This window comes from Lepidothrix coronata, unplaced genomic scaffold (assembly GCF_001604755.1).
Source record: "Lepidothrix coronata isolate B3197 unplaced genomic scaffold, Lepidothrix_coronata-1.0 Scaffold32, whole genome shotgun sequence".
NCBI classification, from domain to species: Eukaryota; Metazoa; Chordata; class Aves; order Passeriformes; family Pipridae; genus Lepidothrix; species Lepidothrix coronata.
In genome coordinates, this window is record NW_016690212.1 from 6,214,912 (window position 1) to 6,221,883 (window position 6,972).

Consider the following 6,972-nt stretch of genomic DNA (forward strand, 5'->3'; position numbering starts at 1 on the left):
CATTCTGAACCACCTAAATATCTTTAAAATGAGTATGGCTATAGCAAGCTCCCAAGATTCCAGAATAAGAACATAAAGCTAGAAAACCTGATTTTTTTAAGTTGTTTTGAGTAGTTTATATGAAATGAACAGAGACAGCTTGTTGGACAGCAGCATATTTTGGGAGCAGGCAAATTACCTGAATGTATTACCCATGTGCTTAAATGCTAGTGGGAAAAGACACATTATTAACTATTTCCCTCCCTGATTTGTCCTTTTCTAGCTAATGAATTATGGCCTTTCGATAGTTTCTATAGGTTGAAGCAGAAAATCGTTTTAAATCTCAGCAGAATACTCTTGATTTGTGCGTGTTTCGTTTAATTGAGCTCGATCTCTGTGATAGAAGTGGGTTCTAGATGACAATGTTTTTCAGTTCAGTTCATTTCAGTAGAACTGCACAGAATATAAATCAGAATAAAAAGTTTCTCTTAAAGAACACCCCTTTTTGATTCTAACAATTTTTAGTGACTCATTTACTTTGAAGCATATTTTGGTATAACCAATGTAATCTACACTTGAGTAATCCATGCACTCTACACTTAGACAGGTAGTCACTCTCTCTTTGCTTCTTAGCTATCTTGATTTCCAGAAGTGAAACAAAATTAGCAATTATTTCTTTACTTTCAGAAAGGCTTTATGTGTATTGTTTCTGTGTACAACACTCATTTGAGTCTCAAAGCTTCTATTTGACTCAAAATTGTACAGTTTGAGTGACCCCTGTACAGAGCATGCAATCATTTTTCTGGAGCATATTTCAAATCATACTTAATATACTGCTATAATGAAAACCAGGTTTTATTGTGTGCATTATTGTATGGAAGGTTGCGTAGCTAATATGGGAATACTCTTTTATAAACCACAGTGCAATTTTTCTCTGTTTTCATGCTGACATCTTACTATTAACATACATATCTTAAGTGAAAATTCTTTGAAAATGTATATTATTAAGAAAAAAATCTCTTCAGTGACAGGATATGAAATAAAATTATAAAGTTTTTTTGTATTTTTGCTATCAGCCGGTTACTATACCAAGTTTAAACTGTTGCCATTGATGTATTATTGTACTGTTACAAAAGTAATTACATTAGAAGCATAAAACTTCTCATATAAAAGTTGCTTTAGGAAAAATGACATGGGATTTTATTAACTGTGTTCTTTCTAGTTTCTTCTTCATACTTAGAACTGCACATCTCAAGTGTTACATATCAGATATTTATATTTCTGCATATGAAGTAATAATTCAGTACTGCAAATGGTTATGGACATGGGACATTTTAGTATATGAACATGTAGTAAATACTATGCAGAAATGTCATCCATATGTGTTATGTGTGAATCTTTGAGGTTGCTATTCTCTTCACTGGACTAGCTTTAAAGTATCAGTAAATATTACTTCTTTTTCTTTTTAATTGTAATTCTCTCTTCAAACTGTCTTCCCTCCATGCTTCTCCATTGTCTCATTTTGTTGCCTATATTTTTCTCTGTATGTCCAGCCATAATGAAGTGATGTGAGTATGAGATCTGTAAAACTACTTTAAATGCAGCCCTCTTTCCTTCATTCCAGTCTTCAGGCCCAGCCGTATCCATATGACTGAACATTGCTTGAATGCCATGGAATGGTTTATATTATGTGTGAAATGCTGTCATATGACAAATAAGATTGGATTGCAAACATGTGCTTTAATGTAAGAGAATGACAGAATCCAACTCTCCTGATAATTACCACAGAATCACAGAATGGTTGGGGTTGGCAGGGATCTCTGGAGGTATCTGGTCCAGCCCCTGGCTCAAGCAGGCACGCCTAGAATTGGTTGCCCAGGACCGTGGCCAGACAGCTTTCGAATATCTTCCAAGGACAGCGACTCCAACCTGTGCTCAGTCACCCTCATGGTATAAAAGTGTTCCCTGGTGTTTAGATGGCACCTTCTGTGTTTTCAGTGTGTGCCCATTGTCTTTTGTCTCCTCTGTCACTTGGCCCCACTGGAAGAGCCTGGCTCCATCTTTGCACCCATCCACCATGTATTTTTACACCTTGGTACAAGCCCCCCGAGCCTTCTCTGACTGAACAGGCTCTCTCAGCCTTTCCTTACAGGAAATACTCTCCAACTCCTTAGTCATATTTTTGCCCCCTGTTGGACTCTCTCCACTATGTCCATGCCTCTCATGTACTGGGAAGCCCAGAATTGGACACAGTACCCCAAGTGTGGCCTCACTAGTGCTGAGGGGAAAGATCACCTTTCTAGATCTCTTGGCAACACTCCTCCTAATGCAGCCCAGGACACAATCCACCTTCTTTGTGGCAAGGGCACATCACAGGCTCATGTTCAACCTGGTGGTGGTCAAGTTTTAGCACAAATAATTGGTACTTGATTCTACTGCCAAAACAGAGTCTTTCTGGATGTAAAAAAATCATCTCAGTCTTTCCTGATACTATGTGTGGAAGTACATGTGACTGTGTGATCAGCGGTTAATTCCCTTTGTGACAGCATTTTGCAATAGTTTCAGGTCAGTAATCTTTTTTTCAATGTGGTTGTATGCTCCACTAAGCAGAGAAGTAGGCAGGAAAACCAAAAGCCTCTATAATCAGTGTGAGAGGTTCAGTGCTAACTGTGAAGGTGTATTGATTCGTTAGGAATCACCTGCATCCTGACTGTTACTCAGCCATTTTATCATGAAGAGTGGGAAAACATCGAGGTAGTGTTTTCATGAGAAAAAACTCTTCTTCTACAGCTCGGCAAGATAGCAAGAAATGTTTTTGGTTCCTGGCACAGTTTTACTTCGGTATTTCTGTAGCAGGGAAATGTTGCTGATTGACTCTTTTCTAGCCTACACTTTAATTGAATGAAAATGCATAAAAAAGGAAAGGAAATATTTTTTTTATATTTGAAATGAAAAAGTGTATTTTGATGTTTTTAGACTATAATGCATGTATTATTTAAACAGATTGAAAACATGATTGAAATTGTTGATGCAGCCTATAACAATTTCAGTGTGATTTGTTTTGTTTTAGAAAGTGACTGTAATTATGGGTGAGAACAATTTGCTCTCTAGATTGGTGACAAAAAAGAACAATTGGCCAAGAATAAAAAGTATATTTGATCATGGTCTTGACTTTTAAATCACAGGCTAAAATAACATTCTCAATTATATCAGCATTGTTGTTTAGTGAAAGAATTTAATCCAATATCATAATGAACTTTGACAGCTAATAAAGCAAGCAAGCCAAAAATAAATCATACCCAACCACATCACATCCTTTATGGGTGATGTACTTAGAAATGTTAAATCCTTCTATGATCTTGTTTTCCTTATGTATTTTTGTACAAAACTAAAATTATAGTAACGTTTATTGTGTTTAGAGCTAAAAACATGTAAAGAACAGTTGTGATAGAATTTTATACACTAATGCCTTTTCTGTGAAATTATTTAACTGATTCATATCTAGTGTTGATTATATCTATTTGAACATCAGTATGTTGGTTGCCATCCATTTCCATTTCTCTCACATATCAAAGACATTAAATTCAATTTGTGTACATATTGACAATACATTTTCCAATTTTTGTTGATAATTAATGTTTTCTGTATGCTCAAAATCAAGATTATGTCCACTTGAATCTACTCAGTGCTATTTTAAACAAATTGTGATGAGTCAAATGTGACATCTACAGGGGCTTTTAGAAAACATTATTTATAAAGCTGTTTCCTTTAACTTTGAAGATACACAGTAATTCTTTTTAAGCATGGAACACATATAAATCAGTGCACTATTTCTATTTAGATTAATTGCATATGTTTTTATGTTAAAACTCACTGATATTTATCATACAGCCTACTTGTGCCATTCTTTTGAAGCTCCTGTGTATAGTTTAAGATTGCTGCAAAACTATTTTTCTATCTTTTTTTAGTTATTGAAAATCATACTGATATTCTCTTTTTTTGACATTTTTTCAGCTATCAAACTGAGTTGAACTGTCTGTTCAATTATAGGCTGCAGATGTGATGAACCTTTCCATTTGAACTTCCCCAAGCTACAGTTCTGACCTCATCTTTTCAAGTGAATCCAAAATTGCACAGATTTTGGCAACACAGATTTATTGTTAGTGTTAAAGCATCAGTTATATTAACTGTGGTTTAGGTATGTTCAGCTGGCTAATCATATTTTTTTTTTTGTAAATTAATTATCTGCAATTTTTAAAATTGTTTTTGTGTACTCTAACTGTGGTGTATTCATGAAATAATAGTCATTGTCTAATATCTGCATGTGAATGTTAATATGATTCCAACTCGGACTTTTTGGCAAATCAATGTGTTCCTGTGCCAAAGAAGAATCACTATATGAGATGCATGGATTATAGCTCAGCTGTCTGTGGTATTTCTCCGCCTACTCAGTGATCTTAGAGAATCGTTTGCCTTCTATGTGTGACTGGGAACTTCATCGAAATGCTGTCACCTTTATTCATAGTGCAGGAGCTAAAATTTCCTCAGAAGCTTTTGAAGTGTTTTAGTTCCAGTAGTGGTCATAGTGTTGATGGATCTATTCTTTTTTCCTGCACTCTGTCATGGCAAAATATGGTGCAAAATAATCTTTTCTGTGTTTCATGTGGCTGTGTAGAGTGTTGCCTTAAGAGACAGCAGAAAACAGGACTCCGAGCCAACTTAGTGTATAAGATAAGATAAAGTGGGTGGGTCCTTTAATTCCAGGCCTGAGGCCCACAGGAATACACATGCTATGCCTCTTGCATCCAGGGGGTTCCACAATTTAAGGTGTTAACCCATCCAATCCCAGGTTTATCCACCCTCCAGCACCTCCCCCTGGCATGCTCCTCTGGAAATTGCAGCAAGGGGCTCTGGGATGCCCTCTTCCTCATCCTCCTCGTCACAGCACATCCAGTCCTTGGAGCTTCTCCAAAGATCTGGGCTTGAAGGTCGCTGTGCCTGGGTGGTATCTTGTTGTCCAAGGCCAGGGTGCAGATGTTCTTAAATGGAATGAAGGCCTACCTTGAGGGAAGTCTAAACAAGCTAACAGAATTTTGAGGGAATGATGTGGAATGGGGTAACAGTGTTGGGAAAATGTGTAAACTACTGTGCTAAAGGGTGAGGGATATAATACAGCTACTTTAAAATCTACAAAAAGCTAAAAATCTAAAAATCCATAGGCATCAAGACAGAGAGGCACACTGTGGTTTATCCCTTAAGACAGCACTCCTGGTACATGTACTGCATGTCAGGAAGGCAAGGCAATTGTCTTCATGCAATTCTATCATGCAGTTTTTTCCTGGATATGGACAGAGAAAGAAAGGGAATCAAGCAAAAGATTTCTGAAAGGAGAGACTCAAAGAGCATATAAAGGAAGAAAAATGCCCATGATTTTCTTTTAGACATGGAAGTGCTTCTGGGACTTTGGTGAGTAGTACAGAAACATAGAGATGTCAACATTAAACTGTGGTTTGTGAATCTGGTGTTTGATGGAGGGTGTACTTTACAGTACATTTTTAAGAAGCTCAGAGAAATAGCAGTTAACCCCATAATGCTGAACCTTTTATCAATTGTTAGTCATTTCTCCCATATATGTGTTTTTAAAATATATTATTGTCTATTTCCTTGTGTTCCCTCCTTCTGCATCATCTTCCTAACTCCTATATGCTTTTCCTGTTCATACAATCTTTTCTCAAGGAATTTTCTACTAGTCACTGTCAGGAGAACATGCTAACCTATATTACCCTTGCCCCAATCTCATATTTCCATTGTTGTGTTCTTATACTATTTGCAGTTGCAATTACTGTCTATTCTGCCACATCCTCAGTGTGGGTATCTGCAAATGCCAACATGCAGAAAACCCTAACAGATTCCAGCTAGGTTTTCAAGGAGAGCTCCAACCAAGCACACACACCTTTTTTTAATTATAAGTGAATAGTTCTATATGTATTTCATAACAATTCTCTTGTATCATTGAAAAAACTGAAATGTGCGATTTTTTTTAGATAGTAAGGAATAAAATTACAGTGCATTGTAGTTAAAAGAACAGAACTTCCAGCTATTCCTTGAAAGCTCCAGAGGCCATCTAAGGAAAATAGTACCAAGGAGAATTCCAGCATTCAAAACTTCAGGCCATTTTTCTCTTCACTGCTAGAAGTCTTTCCATTTGTTGATTTCCAGATGCTTAATCAGATCTACTCTTGCATGGAGCTTTGGAGCTGATACTGATTTCACAAGCCCACATGGAAACTTTTATTTGCAGGGTAGTTGTTGAACAATGTTCCTTGTTGATATGTCCCTCCTTCACAGATTTCATACTTAATAGTGTCACCAAATATCTTCTGCTGTTAGATACAGGCAGGATGTTCAGCTCATTATCCCCCTTGAACCTTCAGCAGATGCAGCACTTTCTGGTGCCAGTGTCTGGGAACCCTGAATGATCACACCCCTCCCCTAACTCTGGCTTCTACTGAACAGTTGTCCTATTTGTCGCTGTGTACCACAGGTTTTAGCCTTGGTCCCAAGAGGGTCATTCATGATCTGTTTGGGGATCAGGGCCTTTGAACAATAGTGATTAGGCCACTGCTTTTGATCCTCTGTCTTACTCCACTGCTTTTCCAGTCGGTACCTTTTGCTGACCACAGAGATCACAGGTCTCTCACACAGATTTTATCCTGTATTCCTCTCCTAGATTGCCTTTTCTACCCAGACTTTAGCCTGCCTTAAGCTAGTATTTTTTTTCCTAATACTGACTCTTTGCAGAAATTAACTTATTATGGTTTATAAATGCATTCTTTCCTACTCAGCTTTTCTCCATTGACTGCGCTGCCAGTAACAGATGTTCTGCTGTGGTTTCATTGTCTGTCCTTTTCAATCAATCCCAGTACTTCTCTACTGAAATAATCCTTCAGAATCTGAGAGGAGGAGGACTACTTCACTCAATGCCCACTACTG